Source organism: Montipora foliosa, chromosome 1 (genome assembly GCF_036669935.1).
Source record: "Montipora foliosa isolate CH-2021 chromosome 1, ASM3666993v2, whole genome shotgun sequence".
NCBI lineage: Eukaryota > Metazoa > Cnidaria > Anthozoa > Scleractinia > Acroporidae > Montipora > Montipora foliosa.
The window spans coordinates 7,901,635-7,909,134 of record NC_090869.1 but is presented as its reverse complement, the minus strand read 5'-3'; positions in this window follow the sequence as shown (position 1 = coordinate 7,909,134).

Below are 7,500 nucleotides of genomic sequence, written 5' to 3'. Positions count from 1 at the left end.
CAAATAGCTGCTCAGATATTTTAAAACTTGAATGGTGAAGCTCAGGCTATACAGAAGTCCAAGTAATTCTCTGTCTAAAGTTGAGAGATGCAGTTGGGCTAGAGAGAAGAATAATTGCATTTTTGAATTTTCAAGCATCCACTCCACAGAAACTGGCAAGTAAACTCACAGTGGAAAATAAAGTACACAATTAGCCCTAAACATTATAACAGAGAAATGCTCGGACCTCTATTTTACTTTATCATTGAAAGTTTAATCAGATTTTAATTATATAGGTTATTGAACATAAAAACACTTTCTTTTTGTTTGGGCTCAAAATTAAGTGTAAAATGGCAGATTTTAGAATGTCAACAAGGTCCATCAAAATTTGCACTGTCAACAAAAGACATTTGTTTGGTTGATGGACTCTATTCTAATAAATTATTAACACAATATTCAGTTCCTATGGATAAGCTTTGAAACTTGCTCCAATAGTTGCACATTGCGTATCTATGTATCACACGTTTACAGTTGGAAAGGAAAATTCCGTGTCAACACGGCGTGACGGCAAAGTTACTCGGCGAATAGAAAGATGAATACTCGATGCAAGAATAGAAAACTGAAACAACGATAAAAGAGAAACAGATGCAGGCTAGGAAAGAAAGGCAAAGAAGAGAAAATTTGCGAGATGTCATGCGAAAACAAGAACAAGCATAGACGAGCAGGGTGCATTGTACTCTATCGACCTCAGTCTAATATTACCGATTCAACAAAGGAAAAAATTACTTGGATAGACTCACAATCCCTCGGAAATTGGGGGCTTAAAGGCTTGAGGGTGAGGACCGAGATGCATAATTGATTTGGAAGACAAAGTGAGAGGCCAGAAAGCACGCTCGTACAACCTGCCAAACACCGCTCAATTTCACAGTGCAACTTCGTGAGAGGTCGAATAATTCACAATAAAGGAGATTTGATATTTGTTTAGTGTCGGCATTGATTACTTCTACCTAGAACTGGAAGTGAACGGGGTAATTTCACATATGTTGCTCACACTTAAAGCTTGAATTTAATAACGGAAAGAATGCTCAATTTCAAAGAGCAGTAGCATCACTTCAAGAAAACAAGACTCTGGAAACAAGAAAATTTCCATACTTTTTCTCACTTAAACCATTTCTTTATTTAAGAAATTTTACTTAAATTGAGAAAAAATACTTAAGTTGAGAACTTTAAAATAAGAACGGTTGGGTTCTTACCTGAGGATTGAAAACTAGAAATTTGCATTCTTAAATTAAGAAATCACTTTTAGGGTGAGATGGACCATCCATCCGCCATCTTGAAATTGGAAGCCGATTTGCAAATAATTTCTCTATTATCGTAAATAGGTCTTCATTACATTGTATTTCTTATTATTATTCCCAGTCAATTTAGAGGGGGTCAGTAGTGGTAAGTTGACCGGGGGTTTCAGTGCTTTGTCGTAGCCCTTTTCTTAACCTAAGTGACATTATTAATTAAGTATCAGTTAACATACGTCGAAAGTTATACTGGTTTGTTAAATAGTCCACCTCCTATAATTGCAGACTTTCTTTATGTTACAGCACTGTTAGCTGCCCTTAATTCTTTGCTCATGGATAATTATTAGCAATATATTGTCTGCCTAATAAGAGGCGTAAAGTTTTTTATTCTAATAGCAGAGATTTACTAGGTATGGGACACCCATTTGGAACATAACGTACTTTAATTGAAATAGATTCATTAATGAATTTGGTACAACATTTTTAGAATATATATGCACAAACATAAGATACTTATGAGATTAAAGGACTGGTGTTATTGATCTCTTTTGTTCAATTATGCAAAGTAAATTTAATTGTTTTGAAACAAAGTATGAGGTTGCATTTCTGAGATGTTTATATAGGTGAACTATCAAATATTGAAAGGAAACAAATAATAAGATAGCATAAATCTACTTCGGAAATCGCAGCAACTGGAAGAAACAGGAGGAAAACATACTGTACAGCTCAATGGACCCAGAGAGAGAGAGAGAGAGAGAAAAAAAGAATTTCTTTCGAATTTTTTTGAAAAGTACAAGTCTATAGACCCATCCAAAGAACAGAACAGAACTCAACAAATAAAGATAGGTCAATGAACTCACATGACAAAGATCAACTCTCAAACTGAGACTGAACAAAAGTACAAATAACCTGTGTATGAGAATAGGCTACTTAGAGCCTCTTGTTGGTTCTTAATCCCCCGACATTCCTTGTGGCATCCCTTTTGATCATCGGGGAACCAATCATTTCGGTCTAAATGCATAAAAAGTTCTTCTGATATAATCCCAGTGAACAGCTTCCACATTAGGTCGGTAATCCTCAGCTATATTTCCCTTATCCGGATCCTTGATAACTAGTGTAGCCCGGCTATGTATTTTCCACTCAGGTACCCGTCCCTCATTGAGACTGCCTACAACTGACTAGCTATTCTACCCTGCACGAGCTTCAAAGTCGTCAGCCAGAATCCCTGCTCATTATCAGTGCCAGGGTTTTCCAGTTTAGTAACTTTTTCAACTGCTTCCTGATCTTGACCACAGTTATGACTAAGTCCTCTTGAGTTTCCACCTGTTGGTTTTTCATATACTTTAGCCAAGCTGTCTCCTTATTGTGTTCAACTGGCAAAGCCCAGAACAATTTAGTTTCCTCTACATTGGGCATTGGCTGCTTTTGATGGTCTAACTGATCGACTTGTTTATAGAATTACCTCTGGTTAGTCTCAAACAATGTATTTTGCTGGTATTGTCTAATTCTCTCCATGTATCTCTTTACTTTAGAAGCCTTAGGTGTCATTCGTTGTTTCAGTTCTTCGATACTAATGGCTATAATCTCTTAATCTTGATCCTATACTTTCTTTCCAATCTGGTTTTAATACCCCTTTTTTCATTGCATTCTTGTTTACTTATCTGCATCATCTCACTCAGGTATGTTCTTAGTTAATTTAGTTTCCCTTGCAGACTTCTCTTCCACCGGGGGTCTTTATGAACTGTTCCATGTTTTCTAGAACGATGCATTTCTCGCCAGGTCTGCCAAAAATGTCCGATGTCTCTTTGTAACTGTTCCCAGATTTCCTATCACCATTGGTATTATCCTTCTCTTCACTTTCCATATCCTCTTCAAGTTCCCGGACGTACTCTTCGTACCTGTCAATTTTATTCGTCTTCCTTATTCCAAGATTTAGAGTTTGCAAGGATCGAATCATCTATGATTATGTACTCTTTAACCCCGTTCTTCACCAGGAAAATGTCAAGCCTTCATACTTGGATCATTTTATCTGTCTGGATGTTAAAGTCCCACAGCAGTTCCCCTCATTGTTTTTGCTTACTGCCTGGATAGTACTTTTTCTCTGCATGTTGTAGTCCGCACTTCTAGGTCAGGCCTTAGTGCACTTCTGTAGCTACTCTGTCATGTCTGTCCTTTTCATTGACATCTTGCTGCGCTATTAGTATTGGTAATCAAATGATAACGAGTGAAATTAAAGAATAATTTTACGCGCGTTTTGTCCAACATTGATTTTGTCCAATATATATTTTGGACAATACGCGCTTGAAATTATTCTTTAATTTCACGAGTATACCATTTGATTAGCTATTAATATCATGGGTGACAAATTACGTTCATAAGAATGAAGGGGTGGGGAAGTAGTATACAAAAATTTGGTTTTGTCAACGGAGCTGATAATGTAAATTGGCCACCGTACAGAGATTCTAAAAGATGACGTTTCGAGCGTTAGCCCTTCGTCAGAGTGAATTGGGGAATTGTGGTTTATGTGTAGTTTTTATTTTTCACGTTGCCATGTTACCACCAATAGCGTAGCTCCTACTCTCCTATAAAAACTACACATAGCCCACAAGTCCTCGACTAGCCCTGACGAAGGGCTAACGCTCGAAACATCAGCTTTTAGAATCTCTGTACGGTGGCCAATTTACATTATCAACTCAGTTGACAAAACCAAATTTTTGTATAAGTTCATAAGACTCCATTTTGGCACCGTAGGAAAAGTTGCCACGGCAACATTGTAATTTCACATGTGAAATTATAAATTAACGCTGAAATTTGGCGCCAAAATTAAGGAGTAATTTGTCACCCATGTTGTTATTGTTATTGTTATCATTATTATTATTATTATTATTATTATTATTATTATTATTATTATTATTATTATTATTATTATTGGTAGTAGTAGTATTATTATTATGACAATGAAAACGTATGGATGCCATATGGATCCCCATCCAGCCAACCTGGGGCGTCGGACGTAACCCAGGAGGCCCTAAGGCTAACAACTCTGTAACTAGTATAATATATAATATATAATAAACGTGTAATAAAGTGGCTAATGCCGTTAAACAGTGCTCAATACACTTTTTAAGTGTAGAGCTTTGAATAAGAAGATATAACGAAGAGACAAAATTCTTTACTCCGAGTTTCGTGCTCACGCACTCATCAGAAAGTATTCTGATGAGTGCGTGAGCACGAAACTCGGAGTAACAGAGAATTTTGTCTCTTCGTTATATCTTCTTAATATATAATAAATAAACTAAAATTGCTAAAAATGTCTCTGTTCACTCTTCTGCTAGCCTCAAGACATCAGTTTCAGTGTGAGGGTAATGTTCAGGGTGTGCGAGATGACGGCTCTCTGCATCCGGAGTAGAATCTCTCCTCCTCATTGGACCAGCCTCCTAAGACATCTATGATGATGTTATACTGCCGAGTGTCAAATCATGGGAACTTCTGCTTGAGTTCCCAGCGTAGGGGGCCATACTTGGTGATCTTCTCTTCTTGTTTCTTTCCTCTGTTCTCCGTCCGCGGGCAGCTCATTTCTACCGCCAGAACTCTCTTCTTCTGGTGATCTACAAATCTCGCATCCACTCTGTTCTGCCTCACTTGCTCACTTACTGCAAAGAATGGGATATCCTAATATGCTTGGGCCTCGGGTGACTCATAGATGGGTTTGGCAACGACCGAAGAATACCACGGTGGCACTGTATCAGAAAGCTGAAGCTCTCAAAGCATTTCTCAGAACAGTACTTTGAGTGCCGCATCATGACGCGCCAGGTACTTATTCTGCGCAATCGCAGAACCGTGTCTGCCTATAGATGTCGCGCAAGTCTGTCAGACACCAGTGTCGGGACCACATAAGGTACGACAGCACTGGCATGGCAAGCTGATTGGACGCTTGAACTCTGTTGGCGTCTGACAGTGGGCTCGAAAAGATGGCTGAGAGTCTCTGCGGGTAGATCTTAGTAGCACGCTGCAGAAGCAGCTTCTCTTCTTGAAGTAGCCGTTCTGGTGCTTCTAGGAACCGGTAGGTTGTGTCCTTCAAGCTATCGATGACCGTCTCCCCTGACTTGAACCCTTCAGGTACATTAACCGGAACACCCCTTCTCATATTGATGACATGGCACTTCTTTGGATTCCATTGCAAACCAATGTCCTCCATCGCCTGCTTTGTCATCTTGAGTACTCTGTCAAGTTTTGCTTGAGATGCCGCGAAGACCTTCAAGTCGTCAATAAACAGTAGATTTATGACTTCGGACCATACCGGTCTTGAGAGCCTGTAGCCCTCGGTGGAGCACAGCTTCCATGCTGCTGGGTTTAAGCACAACGTAAACATGCGCAGGCATAGCGAATCTCCTTGGGGTAGACCTCTGTTAAAACTGATCTCAGGGGAAGTCTCATTGCCAACTTTGGTGTTAGCAACTATCCTAGTGCTTCACGCCGGGCATAACTTTCTCACGACTTCGCAGATCCAGACTGGGAACCTGTCGACTAGCATGATCTTATTGAGCCACCTATGATCGACAGAGTCATAGGCTTTGCGCACATCTACCCAAGCTACACTGACAGTTCAAAGTTACTATCCTGTCAATCAGTAGGTTGTCGGTCGTTCCACTACATCCTGCCTTTGCTCCCCTTAGCTGTTCCTCCATTAGATCGTACACGTTCAGATGTTGATCCATGAGCCCCAGCACGCACAAGGTGAACCATTTGTATAACGTATTTAAACTCGTGATAGGGCGCTGGTTCTCACTGGTGAAATCACCCTGCTTTATATCAGCCTCGTATTACCCTTTGTAAACCACTTAGGATAAGCGCATGAAATGCTGGTGATGGTTTCGAAGGCAGATGTCACGCCCTCATGCAGTGCACATGCTCGCTTCCACCAATAGTTAACCACGCTATCAGGACCAGGCGCACTCCAGTTCCACTTCCTTAGGATAACCTTAACCGCCTCGTTTGTCTCCTGGGTCGAGGCCCCCAGCGTTGGTGAAGGGACACGTTGACTAATAGCCAACTTTATTTCCTTGAGCCATTCTGCATTTTCATCCCCAGTCCCCCTCTCCTCTCAGAGTTCTCACCAAAACCCCTCAGCCTCGACAATGTCACTAAACACACCTTTGCTCGCGCTGGCCTGATCTTCGTTCCGAGCGACTTTGTACTTTGGCCGGGCATTATCTGGATCTTCCGACGCCATCGTCGTTATGGTAGCAAACACCCGACCAGGGTCGTGTTTAAGGACTTTGGCCTCCTCTTGGTTCCTTTTTCTTCCAAAGATAACTTTTAACTTCCTAAGCAACGACTTCTGCTTCTCGATGAAGCTTACAAGCGACGACGCTGACAAAGACCTGCACTCTTTTTGCAGGAGAGAACGATTTTTCTTCCCTCTTTTTGTCAACTTCAGGTTCTCCTTTACTCTGCTCAACAGCTGTTGCGATGGATAACTTTTTTCTGACCTCTAAGACGCCCTTAAGATATTTTCTCCTCCACTTATCATTCTAAAAGGTCTGGATAGTAGCAGACAAATCGATATTTTAGAAACAACACAACACTTTTTAAATTTAAAAACACGTTTCGACAGAAACTTCTGTCATCTTCAGTTTAAATTACAAAGTACAGAGTTGAATATATAGTGTGAACCAAAATGCTAATTAACTATAAGAACAAAAGGAACATGACAATGTAAAAAATTACAAAGAAAGTTTTAAATTAACATGATAAAGTTGATGATTAAGTGTAGGTTTCTCCCATTGAATATGAATGGCCTCTTTTAAGTTGGAAGGTGGTACAAGCGTGATCTAGGGTGCTGAGCACAAAGTGCGGCAATGCCCAGAATTCTGTAAATGTTTAAAAACGTGGGAGGTTTTATCACTGAAAGTGTGCCCACGTACGCGCGGAGAAAAATGCTGGGTAGTTTTGCCGACATAGCAGGCACTAGTGCCTTCTCTTCTTCCAATACTGATCAAAAGATTCAGAAGAGGAATGTTTAAAGTAGCCAAATCCTACAGCGGTTGAAATCCCGTGATTGAAGACACCTTTTTGTCTTGCTTATCAGTAGACAAGTAGCAAAAAACTAAAGGTGCCTGAAAGTATGCTTTACGATGCTTCAATCTTGATCAGCTTTCTTCACGAACGACAATTCTTGGCCAGCCTGCTAGAACGCGCCCGCACTACTCGCCGCCATTAATTTTGT